A 22,640-nucleotide genomic window follows, 5' to 3' on the forward strand; every position below is an offset into this window, starting at 1 on the left:
AAGAAGTCACCGTTGTAACCTTGTATCACGAATATTACAAACTGCACAACATAAGTTCAATATATCTGACCCAATCTGGCAAAATGAGTTGCAGGGGCTTACAGATGTTCTTAGCAACATGGGAGCTATTGCTTACATGTTTTATGCTAGTATCAGCTAGCAGTGATGTCATCATTGAAATTAATTTGCATACATAATTATACCTATCTAATATGCATAGTAATTTTAATGATGACATCACTGGTAGCCGATACTAGGACTCAAAACATGTAAGCGATTGCTCCCTTGTTGCTAAGAACATCTGCAAGCCCCTGCAACTTCCGACTCATTTTGCCACATCAGGTCACATCCAGTATTATGATGGTGCCTGAACCGAACTGACAAAGGGTTCTCTATCAAGTAAAAACACCTATTCAGGCTCTAGTGTAAATTACGAACAAGCCAGCGTGTGCAGATTATATGGTGAGCCTTGTTGTGCAACTCACACACAGCACCACAGCAAATGGCACTCACTCTGAGCTGAAGGAAGGCAAAGTGTCAGCATGAGGAATGGAGGGGTTCTATCTGTCTGTGCTATTTGATGTCACACCTTACTCACAAGGCTTATTCTCAGAGCAGGCGATAAGCTGTGAAATCAGCTTTCATAGCATATGCTAAGGGGACAAGAGGAGGCTCATAAGCATCAACACTCATATCAAAGGATGCTTGACAAAGTCAAATCTCTAACTCACACTATCAGCACCCTCTTCATTTGTAATGTTGACTTCCCTTTATTTTTCACTCACTTTTGTCTTTCACTCACATTGTGGAGCATGTATTTACCCTCTTACTTTCACACAAATCTATTGAGAAGCACATCAAAACGCATTTTAAACAATCGTACCCAAACAATAGCTGTCTTCCACAAACACTCTGTGGACAGCTGGAAACTACTGTGGTCTCTTCTCTAATGGTGCAACAACAGGAGTGATTTCACACTGGTTTCCTATTCTCTCACTGCCTTCTCATCTCTCTTGCTCCCAGTGGTGCTCCCTTTTGAAGCAGATTTGATTTCCCACATTCGTACATCTATCTTTCTTAAGAGGGCTGAGTAAGATTGCTTTGATCCCTTTCACATGAGAAAACCCAGACCTGCACAACCAGCCACCCTGAAGAGAGAAGTCATTTCTTTCGCTTCCTCCAAATCTTCTTGGTTGACATGGGAACACAGTATCTAATTTACATATGCTAACAAGGATTCTCCTTCAACTTTAATGAACAGGGAAACTGGAGAGATTGCTGACCAAATGGTGAAAAATGCCTCCTGTTTATGTAGCAGTCCTTTTATTGTGGCCCGTGAGTCACATCATGACAGATCACAGATATCAGTAACAATGCAATGCCCCCCCCCCCCCCCAAAAAAAAAAGCTCTAAGAGAAACAGTTCAATTCCTTCTCCACCTTAATGCATATCATGTCCCAGTAATTCAATCACAACTACCCCCGCAAGTTGCCGTAGAAATTTTTTTATATGTTTATACAGCATCTCTGCCATCCTCTCTCTTTGATGAAAAGTGATTAAACTTTGGGGGAGGACAATAATGAGAAGATTACAATAGCGTGGGCAGAGTTGAATGGAGCAATCAGAGTTATGGATTACACAGACAGAGAAGATGTAGTTCTCTACCTCCTTGGTGCAGTGGCTTTGCACTTCCTGAAAGGAAAAAAAACAGGCGCTTGTCTCTCTTTCTTCCTCTGTTCATGTTACTTTGATTGCCTCTCATCTGGAATAGAGTTGTTCCACTTCTTCCTGTTCATGTGCTTTGGTGCTGACAAACTGCCACAGATGACTGTATAGTACACGTTTTTATTAAGTCCTACACATAATCTGGCCTTGAACCATCAGACTACAGCTATTACAAACCAATTTCAAAGTTATTCTTTATAGCAAAACCTTTGGAAAAGACAGCCTGCCTACATCTATTTGAAGCACCAGAAAAATAAAATGCGATCTAAATCAGGTTTTAGACAGCATCACAGTACTGAGACAGTCCTCATTAGAATCACAGATGACAATGTAAAAACTACTTCTGAGTGGTTCAGGTAATGTGTGGATACTCATAATTTTCTGGTTTTGATTGGTGACCAATCACTCTGCAGTAAATTGCAAAGCCCCTCAAGAGTCTACACTAGGACTCATCCTTTTGTTGGTTCTGTAAAGTTAGGTCAGAAGATTTTTGGACAAGAAACTATTTTTAATTTATTTTTTGGAATGTTGCTTCAATAAACCACCAACAAATCAATCAAGACTGGACAGCTCTTCACAGTGCAAATGGATAATGACTCAGAGCATACAGCAAAAGCAGCCTAAGAGTTTCTGAAGGCAAAGAAATGGGATAGTCTTCAATGGCCAAGTCAGTCACCTGAGCCCAACCCAACAGAGCATGCTTTTCAGTTACTGAATACAAAACCGAATAAAGAAGGACCCACAAACAAGCAGCAGCTGAAGTCAGCTGCAGTTAAGGTCTGCTGGTTTTTCCCAAGCATGGAAAAACAGCATTTTGTTCTGTCCATGGGTTCTAGATTTCAGGCAGTCATCAACTGCAAAGGATTTTCATCCGAGTATTAAAAACAATCCTTATATTTAAAATTATGCTAGTTTATCCACTTACTGGAAAATTGTCAATTAAAATGTCTAACTTTCATTTTATTTCCATTGTCTATAATTCCTAAAGTGTTAAAGCTTTTGTATGTATGAACTGTTGAATTATAGATAAAAGTCTGCACTTCAATCAAATCTTGACTGTTTGATTTAATATCTAATGTAATAACACACAAAGGTAAAATTACTAAAATGTTTCAGACCCTTCAGAACTCATTGTTGTTGTTGTTTTTTGTAAGTAAAAAAGGAAAGATAACCTCTTAACTTTTCAGTTAATGAATAGAAGGCACATTTTGTAACCAACAAGAAAATTTGGTCATGAGTTTGGCCTTCGGTGGCAAAAAACAAATCATTGCTAATTTCTATTCATTGTGAATTGCTTGCAGCACAAAATACAAAAATCAATCTCCACTTTTACAATATACTGTTATTAAAAATATGGAAGTTTTTGGTTTTATTAAAAACAATTTTACAAAGTCAGAAAGGGACAAAACATTGCAGTCTCTATAGTCTTATTATTATTATTATTATTATTATTATTATTATTATTATTATTATTATTATTATTCAGTCAGACTAGGAAAGATGTGAGAAATCTACAAAAAAGTGAAAATTATACAGAAAGGCTTTTCTTTCTTGTATTATTGAGGTGCATTATCACACTGGAAAAAGATATATGAACAGCAAATGACTGTAACATGGGGTTTTAGCCCCATGCCCATTTCCCTGCTAATAGCTGTGCTTTTGCTCTCACGATGAATGAACAAAGTGAGGGTACAATTAAAGTTGTGCTTAAGAATATAAACAATATATTATAACCTAATCATTTAGATTTAATTTACATGCCGCATGGAGACATGTCTGAAAAATGTCTATGAAAATGAATGGACAAAAAAGTTGTTCTGCACAAGCTTTGTGATCTGCAAGAATAGTACATTGTTTTCTAGTCCTGCTTTGTTTCTTTGAACTGCTTTCCTGTTTTTACATTAAAAATAAAATAAAATACATTTACTCCACTCTAAAATATCGGTGAAATTGTCACAGAATGTGCATCTGAAATGGTGACAAGTTGAACACTGTTGTAATGACACTTCATTGTTGTTTTCCAGCTGCTAAGTGGAGGTGTTGATGCTGTTCCTCTTTGATAGCTGACAGAGGAAGATTTTTAGAGTGAATAGTGTCTGATAACATAACAGAACAGTCAACCACTGTAGGAGAACAAAAGGGACTAGAGGCAAAAAAGCCAAGATTCACTGACAGAAATGTGACTGATATGGCTGTTACACAAGATGGATGACAAATTAAAGGAAAAGGAGCCTATAGTTTGAGTCCACTCATCTCTTTCTTAGACTGATCCACCAAGCACCAGATGTTGCTTTCTGGGCTAAATTTGGTCAGCCAGAAGATGTCCCATTACATCTAAAATTTGGTTGGATATTCCATGTAAAAAATAAATAAATAATTTTTAGACTATTATAAAGACTTGAATTCAACCTAATTATAAATCCTTCATTCAGTTTTTTTTAAAGGTTTAGCACACTTTTCCAAATCACATCCAGCCATTGTTTCAAAAATGCATGCTACACTGTCCACTCTTGTACATAGACTAATAGTACCAGTATTTCTTTGCGTTATTAAAAAACAAACAAGTTCTCCTTTCAGTTTCCTGCCAAATGGGATCACCTTTATCCCATGATGAACCATTTCTGTCCTGATTGAAGTGGTCACTTTCAGGATGGCAATAATACATCTATATACACTCTCAGACCATTTTATTAGGTGCCACAAAGAATTAAGGCACAAATACAGCAGAACCTCAGCTGAACATGAACTGCAGCTGAGGGTCAGCTGAATTTGTTGTGTGCTCCAATTTCATGTTTAAAAATCGAGTATACAGTTCAAAATGTATGTGTATAAATGCAACTCCAGAGAACATGAAACAACATAGGTCTCTACAATGTTTCACTGTTTGGCTCTCAAAGAGGTTAAAAAGAGGTGAATTTAAAAATAAAAGAAAATTCAAGTTAGGTCAGTATTTTGTTACTAGAGACTGCAAGTTGATCTTAACTTGGCAGCTATCTGAAAATCAATCTCAAGGATCAGAGTAATGTGACACCAATTGCTCAACTCTGGTGTGTAACTCAAAGCTAGGGAGTCTAAAAGAAGATGACGCCACTCTAAGCAATGGGCCTGATAAACACAGACCTGCATGCACTCTCAGAAAGTCCACAAAAAAAAAAAAAATAATAATAAATATAGCTGCTGGTAGCGATGGTGGACCAAAAATTTAATTTGCCATGGCAAATTGATACAATCATGCTATAAGCACTGAAAAGAAAAACACATTTCCAGCATCCTCCAGTAGTCAAATTATAGCTTTTTGGAATACTTCAGTAAAGCGTACCAAGTCCATACACTAATGTAAGCTTAGTTTAAGTAGCACTTCCTGCTTAGTGAGTTCACAGCTGATACCACGTGACTATGACATGAAAGATTTTGAAAATCCTAAATCCTTTTGTGGGGCTTGATCTGATGATCACCAGTGACAATTTTGAAGAAGAATGAGGAAATAAATAAATAAATAAACCTTTCCATAAATCCCAGCATGACAATAAATCCAGTATGGTGGAAATGTACATTATAAGGTGCTTTGAATTTAGGCCAAGGAATTAAAGGGTCCCTTGTCCAAGACATGAAATTTGGATTAAAGAATCTTCTCAGTTGTCGTAAGGAAAAAAGTTGTTAGCTTTCATTTCTAGGAACTCCCATAGACTCCAGTGGTATGAGGAGAAAGAAAATGAGCTAGTTAAAAAAATAAAATAAAAGTACCTCTGCAGCTTCAGTACTTGGCTCCCAAATTTAACAAATGTTAGTTTGTGTGATTAGGTGTGCTAGACCAGTTCAGAGCTATTCATTACCTAAAAGATGTAATCAGAGGCAGCAAGGGAGCTCCAGTGCTCTAACGATGGAAGTGATTAGCTCTGGCTAACAGACTCGTCTGCAAATGGCTTGCACCCAAGTAGAAAGAGACAAGGCTAAACATCCAGAGAAGCAGCCAGTATTAAAACCACATCTTACTCATGTGTTTATCTGCAAAATTACAGCTCCTACCTACTGGAATACATTAACCAAGTACCGTTCCATTTGATCATTTTGATACAGAACAACATTTCCAGTTTCAAGATCAAATCTGCAGAACTGCACTGCTCTTTCTAGTTTAAAACATCAGGGTATGGAGAGAGGGCAGCTGTGTAACCCAACACTTGCACGTGAATAAATAATAAGTTACTTGGCCAACTAGCATTTCTGTCGAGGAAAAATGTAGAAAAATGTGTTTAATTCGTTTCAAACTTCACCACAATTCCCATATCACCACAAAATCTTAGTGCTATGAAAAACATGCATTTAAAAATGGACTTGCCATGACTAAACTGCACACAAACAGTTTTACAAATTCAGCGGGTTAGTGTTGCTTCAACGACACTATTACAATGCTACAAAAATACAAAAGAAAATGATCCAGGTCCGTTTGAATGGAGTACTATTTGCCCTTGAAGTCACAGTAAAATATAAAAATGGCTTTTATTCCTCACTAGTTTTTTCACTTTTCTGTACTATGATCCCAGCTATTTAAGCATTAAAAAAAGCTAAAACATTTTTCAAACATTTTCTAATTCAATTTCAGTTTTACTTCCTACCAAAGGCATCTTTTATAAATTTTATGGCAAAAAACTAGGGCCTACTTTTATGCAGGAAAGAAAAATCACTCATCCAAACAGTAATTTTAAGCTCACTGAAACCCCCCCATCTTTCATTACGGTATGACACATTAGAATGTTCTTAAAGACATGAGATGACATGTGAGCAAAGGGGAAGACAGAATATATCATCATGATCAGATATTACATAACGTAACACAATTTTGGTTGTCATCTTCAAAACTGATAATCCAACCTTGGTGTGTTTATTATAAAACATCTATGCACTAAAGAGTGAGTAAAACATGATGACCCACACAAGTTTTGTTTGCAGCTGCCACCTATTTATACAAGCTTTTGTTCTTTGGTCAGGATGCATAAATTGTGCCTAATAAATGGTGTACAGCATAAAGTGTGTAAACACCTGATGCAGCTCTTACATTCAGATAACTCCACAATTTATTGGACAGTTACAGTGAAAGTATTTATTGTGCATTAAAATCCTTTTAAAAAAATTACCATAAGTAATCAGTATTCATATCTATAGCATTTGCATATGAAGTTTTCTTAATAGGGTATAATACACCTCCACTGCATTGCTCTAACATTTAATATACCAGCTTGTCTTTAGTCACCAATACTGCAGGTGCTTCCCTCTGCAGGATGATGTAACTGCTATTATGAGGTGAGTGTTTCCTAAGTGGCTGTTCATCGTACGTATATGTCTGTGGGAGAGAGTAGCGTTCACTGCAAGCAGTGATCTCAGCGTTCACTTGACACAGAAATGAAAAGCTGTTATGCAGTAAATGTTCATTCAGTTTCCCTAATTATGTAACTTTTTTCCCCATCCCACCTGTGTCAGAGGTGCATTTTATCAATTTCCCTGTGAAGAAGCGTGCTGGTTCAAATGCATAAAGGCTGAGCTGTTTAGCATGGCTATGTTGGCTGGGAAGACTGACCCTAATGGGAAAATATATAAACACCATTATGTGCTTTTGTGCTCCTGCTAGCGTCAAATGAAAGATTTAATGTGGGCCTCAAGTGCTCTCATAATTATTGTGATGGGCTGGGATGGTTTAAACAACCTTATGCACCTGTTTATGCAATGTACTTTCAGAGATAAAAATATACTTGAGCCAAGTAAGATGAAAGGAAGAAATTAGGGCTGGCTGTACCAATGATTTAAACTCAAAGGATAAAAAAAAAAAAGCATCAAATATGTCTACATCTTGCTGTGTAACCACTTTTACTAATTAGCAGCACCACTAACAAAGCTACTTAAAAATGTGTTTAAACTACGGTAATTTTAAAAAGTGTGGGGAGGGTGATTCTTCTGTGACTTAGATTTGAGACATTTATTCAGGATAATGTTGATTTTCAGCATTTGATGAAATGTTGATGAATGTCAGTGACGTACAAAGTCATCCAGTTCATGATCCATCAAAATTCACTGGGTTTTATAACGTACCAGGTACAAAACACATTTTTTTAAGTTTTCTTGTCACTGATTGGCTTTATTGCATGAACTAATGACAATTAAAATCTACAGAGAATTCAAGGCAGTTCGCAAACTGTCATATCCAGGACAAATTAATCTTGTTTCACTTAAACCAGACCAATAGTCTAGGAAGAGTAGCGATCTTTGTGAAAATGGAAAAGTGCCTGTAACACGGCCAATACGACCTTGACCTTGAGCATAATTTGGGTGAAGACCCTTTTGGTGATTGTTGTGTTCAAGTTTCAGTAAAATCTGACCAATTCCTCTTAGAGGAGGAGTGTTTCTTGAACATTGTGGAGGGATGTATGAATGATGGACACCTTGCCATTGCCTAAGCTCATTGGTCCTTTGGGTGGTTGAGCTAAAAAAGGGGATAAGGCCGGAAAAATGGTAGGGCTGGACAAAAGATATCTGACAACAGTAATCAAAATTAAAAAATAAAATTTAATCTATGTATTTTGTTTTGTATATATTTGTGATATATTCTGGTGGGGGGATGTGTGTAACTTGACTGTGTTTTACAGGGATTAGGTTAATCAAATATTATTATGCAAGGAAACAAGGCAAACCAGAACTAGGAGGTACATTCAGGATAAGACTATAATCATGTATTATTCCTTATTGTCATACAAACTATTAGATAGTCTAACGTATACAAGGATAACATATAATTAGCATCAATGAGTTCCTAATATTTATGCCTTATTATGTAATTTAGTGTCAAGAGAAAGTGATGGCTGGAGGTTGGCTGAGTGTGGTGTGCATGTTTGTATGTGGATGTGTATGTGTATGTGTGTCTGCAGTAGTAATCGTAGTACTACTGTGCAGAAGTTTAGGCATGCTTATAATCTTCCTCACCGTGCACATTAAAAAAATAATCAGTATAATTCCACAAAATATGAAATCTGATTTTTATTCCCATTTACAGTACTATCAAATATCTAATAGGAATTTCAAAAAGTAGAACAACATACAATACACTAAATATGTATTCAGCTGCATTTAAAGTCAACAGAGCCTGGTGGCCCACTAAAACTCTAATTTTCTCTAATTCAGTGCGAGTGAGGCACAGACCTCAGAGGTTCTAATCCTTTTGCTTTAGTCATCTCATGATCACATTTTAAATCTCTAAACCCTCACTGAGATCAGTCCATGCCGGTGCTACAACTACACTGCATCTGCTTAGCATCAACAATGTCCTATCCATGTCACATGAGACCATTTAGCCGCATGGCTTGAACACATGCAGCTAATGTGAGATAAAAGAGTGCTTTTTCATTTGGGTAATTATTTCACCTCAGTGGGTGACTTTTAACCCTACAAATTGCAGCATGGCTGTGACTGTCACAGGGTTTGTCTCAAAGCTTTTACACATAATGGAATGACTAATCCTTAGAAAATAAATGGGAATGTGTAAATAAGAAAATGAACAAAAGACAGGCAGCTGAAAATCCATAAGCTTAAGGGTTATACACTCCTGATCAAAATCTTAAGACCAGTTAAAAAATTGCAAGAATTTGCATTTTGCACTATTGGATCTTAAGAAGGTTCTAAGTAGAGCTTCACAATGCTAAAAGAAGAAATCGGCGCAAGAGACAAAAACTTCTGAGCAGGGAATTTTTTGAAAACTGCATTTACACTGAAATATGATTTTTTTCAGCTGATCAAAAGTTTAAGACTAAAGCCTTTAAAAGGCAAAAGCTGTGCAAAAATTTGGATTCCATGTCATTTTCTGTCAAGTCTTTACACTGTCAAGACCTCCTGATGGCAAAAGCAAAAAAGCTCACTGACTTTGAATGTGGTAGGATTGTTGAGCTGCATAAGCAAGGCTTCTCACAACGTGCCATCGCTGCTGAGGTTGGACGCAGTAAGACAGTCATTTTGCATTTTTTTAAATGATCCTGAGGGTTATGGAACAAAAAATTCAAGTGGTAGACCCAAATAAATTTCACCAGTGCTGAGCTGCGAGATCCAATTAGCTGTCCGTCAAGACACGTGACGATCCTCTACCCAAACTGAGCCCATTACTGGTGCTGACTGCGCTATCATGATTTGGGGTGCATTTTCCTTCAATGGAACAATGGAGCTTCAGGTTGTGCAGGAGCGTCAAACAGCAGCTGGCTATGTGGAGATGTTGCAGCGGGCATCCCTCATGACTGAGGGCCCTCGTCTGTGTGGTAATGACTGGGTTTTTCAACAGGACAATGTTTCAGTTCACAATGCCCGCCTGACAAACGACTTCTTCCAGGAGAATAACATCACTCTTTTGGACCATCCTGCATGTTCCCCTGATCTAAATCTGATTGAGAACATTTGGGGATGGATGGCAAGGAAAGTTTACAAAAATGGACATCAATTCCAGACAGTGGATGCCCTTCGTGAAGCCATCTTCAACACTTGGAGCAATGTTCCCACTAGCCTCCTAGAAACATTGGCATCAAGCATGCCTAAACGATTGTTTGAAGTGATCAACAAGAATGGTGGAGCTACTATTTACTGAGTCCTTTTCTGGACACTCTGATTTCTGTTTTGAGGGGGTTTTCGGGTTTTTTTGAGCTATGGTCTTAAACTTTTGATCAGCTGAAAAAATCATGTTTGAGTGTAAATGTAGTTTTCCATAAATTCCCTGCTCAAAAGTTTTTGTCTCTGATTTCTTCTTTTAGCATTGTGAAGCTCTACTTAGAACCTTCTTAAGATCCAATAGTGCAAAATGCAAATTTTTGCAATTTTTTAACTGGTCTTAAAATCTTGATCAGGAGTGTACCAGTCACTGGAGAATTTTGCTAGAGAAGTGCTTGTAGTTCAATAGCAGATGTTCTCTGGCCAAAAGCCCGTGTGCAGTTGCTTTAAGTGGAATGACCAAGGCTGCTTTTCCACCGACGGGGTTCCGGTGCCAGTGCCAGTATTTGAACCGTTCAGCGGTTTTTCCACCACGAACGCTCTTGGTGCTCGGCCAAAAAACAGGTTCTACTCGGGCCCCACATCCTAGCTGGTCTGGAACCAAGAACATGTGACGAAAGCGGCAGAAGGGCATGACTTTGCCATGTCAACATAAACTTTTCTACCATATTACATGTGTATTACATGAAAAAAGGGAAGCGATTTTCACGGCTGTGAATCAGGTTGGCTCTTAAGGATGAACTTGCTGCTCTGTATCAGTTCATATCACAGGTAAAAGGAGGCAAAGTGCGTACTTGTCATCTTGCTCGTATTTTCTGTCTGTGTTTACCTCTGAGCTGCACACAGATGGTGCAATAGTTTTGTTTGGACCGTAAAACATGTTCGCAGCACAAGACAGGGGAGCGTGTTCTCCCACGTTTGTGCCCTTCGGCTTCCGTGTCCAGACAAGGACCCGCCCACACTCATACGTAAAGGAGCGATTCGCAAGCGCGGTAGAAACGTGGGCCCGTTTCTTAACTTTAAACGTAACTTTTGGGAACAGCACAGGCACTGGCACCAGAACCTCAGCGGTGGAAAAGGAGTAAAAGTGGACAGAGGGTGAGGGTCACTCTCAGCAGGGGGCCTCTACTGAGCTAGTGTTTGGCTGGAACAACAGCAATCTGTTCCTAACTGAGGATGAAGTTTCAGTAGCTAGTGTGTTTTTTTTTTTTACTCTTGCTAGGCTGTAAAATTGAGTGAAAGTGGCTACAAAAATCTGTGTATTTAAATACAAATTATGATGAGCATGAAAAGTTTTTTCATGCCTATCATAAATGCAGTGCTACTGCTGTCATTTTTTAACTCATAAGTACAGCAACCTGAGCAATACGGACAGAAATCGCTGTGTGAAATGTCCATAAGTAGTCTTAAATTCTTAAATTTGATTATGAAGAAATCGGTCAAAACATCTGTTTAACTTCATGTTTACTGCAGCCCAGCATGCATGTGCTGTTGTAGACTGTATTATGTTTGAAATCACATATTATGGTGTTGTACTGCCATGTCTATTTTATGTGTTTGTTATTCCTATGTAAGAAAGACATGGTACTACAACACTGCAACTGCCTGTTGCTGTCTATGGGTGATGGAGCATTCCCTAATCAATGCATGCAGAGCACTGCATGCTTAACTCAGTGCAGAAACATTTGAATGCGTCTGACAACCTGTTTTATTTTGTGCCCTTCAAAACAAGCTTGTCTGACAAAGTGGCTCCACTGTATGGATTTGCTTGGTTCGTTTATGGACAGAATAAGAAAGGCAGCATCAGTGGTGCAATGTAAACAAGTAACCTACTTAAATGCTGTGCTGCAAGACAAAATTGGGGAATTTATTAACTTAAGTGACACTTATTTTTACCCTTTTTGAGACTTAATACTTCTTTTCCACTTTTCTTTTCAGAAGTTACATTTTAATACATAACATTTATTTGAGAGCCATGGATTTCTGGTAAGCTTACAGAGCTTCAATAATGGGTTATATAGCAGGAGAGCTGAAATGCTTGCAAGAACTACTTTGATAATTGTTTAAGACTTATTTTTTCTGTAACTATACCAACATTTGACTTTTACTACTTTTGTAAATGTATGAAAAAAACTCTTCAATTTTCAATTATTTTAATCATTTAGCTATTTGAGATGTTGGTTGGATAAATTAGCAAAAAAAAAAGAAAATTGTATTCATTTCTTATTGAGGGTTAACCCCTTAACTGGCAAGGGCCCGGTGACGGGCCGTTTGTAGTCCCTTTTATATGGCAGGCTAGACCCTCCCATTTTTATTGACACGTCATTCGGCCAATCATGTAACTGGCTGCACCAAATCACCTGACAAAGCTACGTGACGCCCTCTGAGTATTATTGGCTCTGGGAAACCCATTTCTTAACATGATTGGCCGAATGAGGTGTCAGTCAAAATGGGCGGGTCTAGCCTGCCATATAAATGCACTTCATTCGGCCCGCGGACCAGACGCAGCCGATTAATAGGCTATGAAATGGGTTGTTCAGAGCCAATAATAATAATAATAGTTGTTTCAGGTGATTTTATTTGCTGCCAGTTAAGGGGTTAAAATGCATTCAGAACTGCTTTATTGACAGTGGCACCACACAGTTGCTTTAGAGTTGTCTGCTGCACATCCATGAGGCAAATATCCATTCCACCACATCCCAAAGGTGCTCTGCTGGATTGAAATTTGGTGACTGTGGAGGCCATTTGGCAAAATTGAACTCATTCTCATGTTTAAGAAACCAGTTTGAGATGATCTGACTTTTGTGACACGGCGCATGAATCCATGCTTCCATGTTATGTACAACAAATTCCAACCCCACCATCCAAATATTGCAGTGGAAAATGAGATTCATCAGACCAGGCAACATTTTTAAAATATGCTACTGTCCGATTTTGATGAGCCTATGTGAACTGTAGCCTCAGTTTCCTGTTCTTACCTGATAGGAGTTACACCTGGTGTGGGCTTCTCCTGCTGCAGCCCATCTGCTTCAAGGTTCATGTTGTGCATTCAGAGATGCTTTTCAGTATGCTTTGGTTACAACGAGGGGTTATTTGAATTACTATTGCCTTCTTATCAGCTCACAGCAGTCTGGCTACTCTCCTCTGACCCCTTGTTTCAAGGCGTGTTTGCCGAGAGAACTGCCACTCTCTGGATATTTTACTCTTTTTTTTGGACCATTTTCTATAAACCCTAGACATGGTTGTGTAGGAAAATCCCAGTAGATCAGCAGTTCCTGAAAACTCAGACAAGCCCATCTAGCACCAAAAACCATGCCATGTTCAGATTCACTTAGATCACCTTTCTCCCCCCATTCTGACTGCTCAGTGCACTGAGTTGCTGCCATGTGATTGGTTAATTGTGTATCTTTTTGTTAACAAGCAGTTCAACTTCAACTTGCACCCAACAAAGTGGCTGTGTGCATTTCAAAAACTTTATCTTCTTTATGTAGGTGGTGGCCTCAGAGTTCTGATGTCTCAATTGTTCTTTTTTTATTAATACAAAAAGAAAGAAAGAGAAAAAATTATTAATAAAAGAAAATCTACATTTCTTCTCCTAAAAGGTTGCTTAAGTGGCACGTCAGCCAGAACACAAAGGAATCCACTCACTTCTGTCACTTCCTCTGACTACTTCCAGTGCTTCAAAAGATTCTGTAATGGCCAGTTTAAAATACAGACTGCACACACTTGTACTGAAATGGGCCTTTCATGCGCCAACTCTGTGGGTAACATTCACGCACATAAAAGGTACTCCAAGAAATTATCAGGATTTATATACAGATTAATCTTGAAGTTTGGCCAGATCTTCACCTAAGTTACAGGTATGAACAAAGAATCTGCTTAAACTGATTGCACATCAATCATTGTGTTGTTCTTGTCTAGTGCAAATACATACTTCAAAATCATCATGTAGGCATGTAGGTAGTTATAATCTTAAAAAACTAACAAGACTCCAAAAGCATGATGCAGAAGTTAAGGTAAAAGGAATCACAGTAACAGCTATGCGAATTCTGGCATATGTTTATAAGTTTATCTTGTGCAAATCACAATAACATACTTAAAAAGAACCAAAAGCTGGCACCAACATCCAAATTGAAGACAATGAAACTGCTTTGGTAAGAAACACAGCATGGTGTAAAAATAACACGGTATACCACTGTCACGAACTAGGTGCTGTAGCATCAGCATCTTTACCATTGTCAAATTGATTGCATTATCTTAGTAGATAATGTAAAGGTGACTGTCTACCTACTGGAGCTCATGGGGAAGTGGGTGATCCAGCAGGACAAAAGAAATTCCCTAAACATAAAAAATATACACAATGACTAAAAAACAAAGAAAGACAAAGAAAACCACAAAATCTCTGCATCAGACAGCCAAAGTAGAGAAAAATGTCAGTTGAGAACATAATTAGCTAGCAGTCACAACATAACAAATCATTTTATGACAACAGATGAAGAGCTGATCAGCATGCACCTGCTATTTTTAAATAATTTTCAAAAACATAACTATATCAAATTAAGACACTAATGAGCCTGATGTTCTAAGTAATACATTTGAAAATAACATTTCAAAATGCAGACAGGTAAGCCTACTGTTTTAAAATTTTGGTTGTTGAGCTGCAACATGCAAACTGCTGTAAACTGTTTGTACTATGTTTTTACAAAATGCAGTCAACCCGTGACTGCTTTGACTTGGTGTTAATTACTCTTCAGGATATTCGGAGTAAAGGATGAATAAATTAAGCTGATTAATAAGTTAATAAGTTAGATCTAGTAGTCTCTGTCAGGATTGTATGAGTGTGAAAACAGCTAAAAATAATGACTTAATTATAGAAGGCTATTAATTCATAACTTTTTTCCATAAAGTATCACTTGCAGTTGCCCGACCAATGAAAAGTTGGCCTGATGAGAGAAAATTGACCAAGCACTTGAATAGTTGATAGAAATAGAGAGTGCATCCCTTCCTACAGGATTATCAATTATTGGATTTTTTTTTCTAAAAGCTGTGCATTGCATAACATTGGTGACAAACTCACGGTAGTGGAGTATTAACACCTTGGTCACATTCAATCCTTTTTCACTAGAGCGTTTCACCAATGTGTTCAAACACAGAAAATTAAACAGTTGCATTAATAATATTAACCCATGTTTTCCCATATCAAGAGCTGATAAGTAATCAGTGAAGGAATCCATTAAGAATCTTAAACCACTCACAGCACTGTTAATGCACTAAAAATCAATACCATACTGAATCATAAGAAATCATTTTTTAGATGCATCTTTTTGAGGTTATTTGAAATTATCCATAACATGGAAAGTGGAAGAAGAGGACCCTGTCACTGGTTAACACTGTGAGGCTTTTTCTCAAACAGGACAATTATCAACCCCAATTATTAGCAAACCATTGTAATAAGCATGTCAGCCACATTTAAAGATTAAATAAAACCTGAATTTTCTACCATATCAAAATAATCATGCAATCACATAAAATGCAAATATTACTATAAAATTTAATTGACTCAAGTCAATAAGTCAATTAAAATTTATTTATATAGCACAAAATCAAAACATCTTGAGGAGCTTTATATCGTAAGGTAAAGACCCTACAATAACACAGAGAAAACCCCAACAATCGGATGACCCCCCTATGAGCAATCACTTAGTGACAGTAGGAAGGAAAAACTCCCTTTTAACAGGAAGAAACCTCCAGCAGAGCCAGGCTCAGGGAGGGGCAGCCATCTGCCGCAACTAGTTGGGGGTGAGGGGATGGAGACAGGACAAAAGACACACTGTGGAAAGGAGCCAGAGATTAATAATAACTAAAGATTAAATGCAAAGTAGTGTTTAAACACACAGATAGTTAAAAGAGGTGAGTGAAGACGAAAAACTCAGTACATCATGGGAAGCCCCCAGCAGCCTAGGCCTATTGCAGCATAACTAAGGGAGGGCTCAGGGTCACCTGATCCATCTCTAAGTACAAGCTTTATCAAAAAGGAAAGGTTTAAGCCTAGTCTTAAAAGTAGAGAGAGTGTCTGTGTTACAAGTTAACGTAACAGATAATCCATGGTTTGTAAACACAAAAATTCTGTGATTAATTTAAAGAGATCATATAGTGGAGTCATTTTTTCTTAGGTTAACGATTGTTTAAAATCAGCAAAAGACTTATTGTATTAAAACAATGAGGTTGAACTTATTTCATTCTTTATTGTTAAGAACTAAGTTTAAAAAGCATTAGTGATCTATGAAAGTGACTTTTGGGTGACTTTTTTTTTGCCACTTTTGTGATTATCTCTCCCCTTCAGGGGCATAAACATCTGTCTCTCAAATCCAAAGTGGGAGCTGGTTCCACAGAAAAGGGGCCTGAAAGCTTAAGGCTCTGCCTCCCATTCTACTTTTAAATACATTAAGAACCACAAGTAAGAGTGTAGTCTGAGAGCGAAGTACTCTATTGGGGTAATATGGTACTATAAGATCTTTAAGATAAGATGGTACCTGATTATTCGCCATTTTGTATGTGAGGAGAAAGATTTTAAATTCAATTTGGATTTAACTAGGAGCCAATGAAGAGAAGCCAATATGGCAGAAATATGCTCTAGTTCCTGTTAGTACTCTTGCTGCAGCATTTTGAATCAACTAAAGGCTTTTCAGGGAGCTTTTAGGACAATCTGATATTAATGAATTACAATAGTGGAGTTTATAAGTAATAAATGCATGAACTAGCTTTTCAGCATCACTCTGAGAAAAGATGTTTCTAATTTTAGAGATAGTGCACAACTGCAAGAAAGCAGTCCAACCTGTTTGTTTAATATATGCATTGAAGGACATATTCTGATCAAATATGACTCCAAGATTCCTCACAGGACAAGGTAATGCCATCCAGGATATGTATCTGGTTAGACATCACGTTAAGATTTGTAGGGCTGAGTACAATAACCTCAATTTTATCTGATTTAAGAAGCAGGAAATTAGAGGTCATCCAGGCGTTTATGCCTTTAAGACATTCCTGCAGTTTAACTAATTGGTTTGTGTCATCTGGCTTCCTGGATAGATAAAGCTGGGTATCATCGGCATAGCAATGTATGCTATGCCTTCTAATAATACTGCCTAAGGGAAGCTTGTACTGTACAAACAGAATTGATCCTAGCCCAGAACCCTGTGCAACTTCATAATTAACCTTAGTGTGTGAAGAAGCCTTCATATTTACATGAACAAATTGGAGTCTATTGGATAGATATGATTCAGACCACTGTAGCACAGTACTTTTAAAACCTACAGCATGCTCTAATCACTGTAGTAAAATATAATGGTCAACAGCATTGAAAGCTGCACTGAAGTCTACAACATGTCCTCCAATCAAAACGTAAGCATCAGTCGTTTCTGCAGGGCCTGAAATACGACCTATATTTACATTTCCAAATGACCGCGCCTACCTCCGGCTTTGCGTGTCGTATGGACATGTCCTTGGGTAACGTTGCCATGGCTTGGAGGATAGAATAGTAATTTATCAATCAGAAGGTTGATGGTTCACTCCCAGGCTGTCATGTCAAACTATCCCACGGCAAAATAATGACTTCCGTACATGAATAACGAATGTGACGAAATTGATACTTACGTCTACTTTTGGGGTCTGCCGGACAAAACCCAACACATTATTTAAATTCACTTTCGTCTACGACCACTAGATGTCACCCCCCCCTCCAAAACGTAAATATTGGTCGTAATTCGTGCCTGCAGAAACGACCAATACCTACGTTTTCACTCTGAGGACAGGCTGGAAGTCTAACAGGATAAGCACAGAGATGAGTCTACTGTCAGAGATCATTTGTAACCTTCACTAATGAAGGTTTCTGTATTGTGATGAATTCTGAAACCTGACTGAAATAAACTTTCTCAGCTAAAAAGAAAGTTGGAGATTGGCCTACAATTAGGTAAGACAGCTGGGTCAAGTGATGACATTTTAAGAAATGTTTAATTACTGCCATGTTAAAGGACTGTGGTATGCAGCCCATTAATAGAGACAAACTGATCATAGATCAAGATCAAAGCATTGATCAATGGTAGGACTTCTTTGAGCGGTCTTGTAGGAATGGGGACTAATAGACACATTGGTGGTTTGAAGGAAGTAACTACTGAAGTTAACTCGGAAAGATCAATTGGAGAGCAAGATTCTAAATAAATATCAGTATTATTGAAAGCAGCTGTACATAATACATCTGTGACGAGGTTAGTTTCTCTAATCATTGAAATTTTATTTGTAAAGAAATTAATGAAGTCATTACTAGTTAATGGTAAAGGAATACTTGGCTCAACAGAGCTCTGACTTTTTGTCAGTCTGGCTACAGTGCTGAAAAGAAACCTGGGGTTGTTCTTGATTTCTTCAATGAGTGATCAATAGTAAGATGTCCTAACTTCATGGAGGAATTTTTCTTGAGCAACAAACTCTTTTTCCAGGCTAAATGGAGAGCTTCTAAATTAGAGAGGCGTCATTTCCTCTCCAGCTTACGGATTATCGGCTTTAAGGTGCAAGTTTCTGAGTTATATCAGGGAGTTAAGCACTTCTGATTTGAAGCTTTTTTCAGAGGATCCAAAGTATCCAGAGTCGTACACAGTGATCATGTAGCACTATTAACAAGATAATCAGCCTCTTTGGGAATAGAGCTTAGGTAGCTGCTCTTCCCTGTTGGCACATGGCAATGAAGAAGATAAAAGTGGAGGAATTCTCTCATTAAGCTTAGTTACAGCACTTTCAGAAAGACATCTAATGTACTGAAATTTATTCCCCACTGCTGTGTAATCCATTATTGTAATTTTAAATGTTTTTAAGAATTATCAGACAAGAGGTTTTTCAGAGAATACTGTTAAATGTTCAGTTTCTATGCCATGTCAGAACAAGATGCAGAGTGTGATTTAAGAGGTGGTTGGGCTCACTTACATTTTGAGAGAAGCCAATTGAACCTAATAATAGATTAAATGCAGTGCTGAGGCTGTCATTTTCAGCATCCACATGGATGCTAAAATCACCCACTATAATAACTTTATCTAAATATAGCACTAAATCCAATAAAAAATATGAGAAATCAGATTAAAACTCTAAATAAGGGCCAGGTTTTTTGAGTTTTCCAATTAGGGTGTACAAGGCTAAGAGTCAGGCTTTCAAATGAATGAAAACTCTGTTTGGGTCTTTGGTTGATTAATAAGCTGGAGTGGAAAGATTGCTGCTACTCCTCCACCTTGGCCTGTGCTTTGACAGTTAGTATGACAGTGTCAGACTCTGTAGTTAACAAGACCAGGTTTTCCCCAGAAAGTTTGCCAATTTAAGGAGAACATGCAACTAAACATGTTATTCCAGGTCCAACTGGGGAAAGAACCACAAAAAACTAGAGTATGACATTGTTTTGGCAAAGTAACACACAATTCAATATCAACTTTAATGACCGATTGAAGTAACCGGGTTTCATTACTGCCAACATGAATTATTATTTTACAAAATCTACATTTAGCCTTAGCCAGCAGTTTCAGATTCCCTTCTATGCTGCCTGCTGCTCCTGGAAGACAATCAACAATGCCTGCTGGTGTCTGTTCCTCGGTGGGTGTGTCAATGAGTGGGGAAAAAACGATTTGATGTTGTAACAGGGGGTTCTGTTTATGCTTCCTCCTCACTGTCACCCACCTGGTCTGATTTTTCTGGCTGCTCGGGACAATGTGCTGGGGGGGGGGGGGGGGGGGGGGGGGGGGTAACAGTGGCTAACTACCAGGCCCTGGCTAGCTAATTCACTGAGCCTGGCATTTAAGGCTACAAATTGGCTACATTTATTACAAGTACCGTTACTGCTAAAGGAGACTGAGGAGTATCTAAACATTTGACTCACTGAGCAGGAAAGTGCAGGAGGCGAAGATGCCAATCTAATAGCTATGCCAAGCTAGCAAATTCCTAAAGACAGAATAAGTGAATACTGTGAATATCATTTACAGGTGATTCAGTGAAGAGTGAAAATTAAACTGTGAAATAAGTCTTTATCCAAAGATTTAATCAAGCTACACAGATTAAGTTACACAAAACACAACAGTGTATTGTAACAAGAATTGGAAGTGATACAATAACGCAGTAATAGCCAACACCAAGTGAGCAGAACAGCTTAATAGTATGTTGAGAAAAAGGCAGACAATCTTGAGAACGTTTAGCCTACACTACTGAGCAGTGGGTTTAAAGTATGATACACAGGAATTTCTGCAGAGATGACAAGAAGTACAGAAGTAATTCCAGCTAAAGCCTGACCAATATATCAGTGGTGCAGCTATATCAGCCAATATTAGCCATCCACTGACATATCTGTATTGACACAAAGGCCGTGACTTGTTGTGACATTGTCATAGGCTACGTTCACACTGCAGCCTGAAGTGACCCAATTCCGATTTTTTGTGAAATCCGATTTTTTTTGCGTGGTCGTTCACATTTCCAAATATATGCGACTTGGATGTGATCTGTATGTGAACAGCAGATGAACCTGAAAGTGTCCCACATGTGCAGTAGAGGACGCGATAACATCACATGTAGCGTGCTCAATGTTTGCGGAAGTCACATGTTTTACTTCCCGCGTCCACATAACGGGATGCAGAATAGTGACGTTTGTCGAGTATCAATGATGTGCAGGTCGGATAAATGCGACCTGGCCGTACACACACAGGTCGCATTTGAAAAGATGAGATACATATCGGATTTAGGCCACATATCCAAGTGGCCTGGGTCGCATTTGAAAAAATCGGATCTGTGTTGTTCAGACTGGCATGAAAAGATCGGATACAGGTCGCATGAGGGCAAAAAAAATCGGATTTGGGTCACTTCAGTCTGAAGTGTGAACGTAGCCATATTATCTTATAAGAACTCGTAAATAATTATACATAACAAATTGTAGGCAAATCTATTTATGTTATACATTTGATTTTTGACTTACAAAATATTGGTATCTGTATCAGTTTTAACATCCTATATCCATCAGGCTCTAATGCCCGCCAACCACAAACTAACAACTTGCTAATATAGCAACAAACAAATACATTATGCACATGCTAAAAAAAATTCCAAAAAAAAAAAAAAATCAAAGGCTAAAATGCATATATTTATCCTCCAAGACAGATTGGGCAAACAGCTAATAGCATTTCTATGGCTAGTAAATGTGTCTTAAGGGAGACAGAACTCAAAATAAATGTTACTGGAATTCTGTACCTGTATCTGTTATCTCAATATCCATCTGTAAGCTCAATATCAATACCGTATTTCCCCAATACACTGTCAAAATTTGTCTTTTGGGGGAGAGCACTTGCTCATTTGTAAGATAATCATATATTACGTTTGTTAAAGCTGTCACTCTGTAGATGGAGATAATTAACTGGCACCTTGTACTGATGGACTGAATATAGCTCATGTGGACTATGATTTATCAATATGTAAGTAATTCTCTAGCGTATAGTAGAACAAGTGAACTGGCATATAAAACTTGTAATGGGGATGGTTGTAGCAGTGTTAAAACAGCACTAAGAGGAAAGATAGAGATAATATGAAACTTAGATGGGGAGAAAAAAAATCAGCACTCAGGAATTTCATGATTATATTAAAATATATGTTGTCAAATTACATTGCCACCCCTTGGTGCAAAGATCAGATTACCTGTCAATCACCTGTACTGCACCTGTGTCTTTTACTCATTTCCATGCTCACTGCAGCATGTCATACTGCTTCAGTGCTAATGGTTTTCATTCGCAAATTCCACTCGTTTCATTACACCGCAGGTGGTGAAGATGAAATGGAGAGTTTACTACCTCTGATACCTGACAATGAGCTGATGATCTGATAATGGTGGTCTGGCTGTGCCGTAACTGCCCTTCTTCACATGGAAATGGACAGGTTGACAGTAAATCATAACAAAGGCATACAACCCACACCATTTCCTCTTAATCTGCAAAATAACATCTATGGAAAACAAAACAAAAAAAAAAAACAAAAAAAAAGATGATAAGGAAGAGAAAGGCATTCCACAGTTGCTCTTGTTTCCTCTTCCTCTCACGATGCACTTGAACCCAAATCATTTCAGGCATCACTACCCACAGGTCTCTTATCAAATAATATTGAAATGGTTGCCCTAAGGTGTCCATTGTGCATATGAATAAAGTCATATTTGTTGAATGATAAGTAAGTTATGACAGTAATACACTGTGGGGGAGATATTCTTTATCCTATGATGAAATCCTATTTTAATAACTCACAGTGTATTTTCACTTTGTGAAACTTGAACCCCCCCCCCAAAAAAAAAGAAAAAAGAAAAAGAGGTTCAGGTGTTTTAAAGTGTAAGGATTATATCTAGTCAC

At 38.0% G+C, this 22,640-nt stretch overlaps 1 protein-coding gene across 1 annotated transcript in view; it reads right to left on the reverse strand.

Annotated features, from left to right (window-relative positions):
• Positions 1 to 22,640, reverse strand: part of LOC115793047 (protocadherin-15-like) — a 232,811-nt gene that overhangs the window by 154,348 nt on the left and 55,823 nt on the right. The window lies entirely within an intron of this gene.

The sequence above is a fragment of the Archocentrus centrarchus genome, chromosome 15, assembly GCF_007364275.1.
Source record: "Archocentrus centrarchus isolate MPI-CPG fArcCen1 chromosome 15, fArcCen1, whole genome shotgun sequence".
In the NCBI taxonomy this organism is placed as follows: domain Eukaryota; kingdom Metazoa; phylum Chordata; class Actinopteri; order Cichliformes; family Cichlidae; genus Archocentrus; species Archocentrus centrarchus.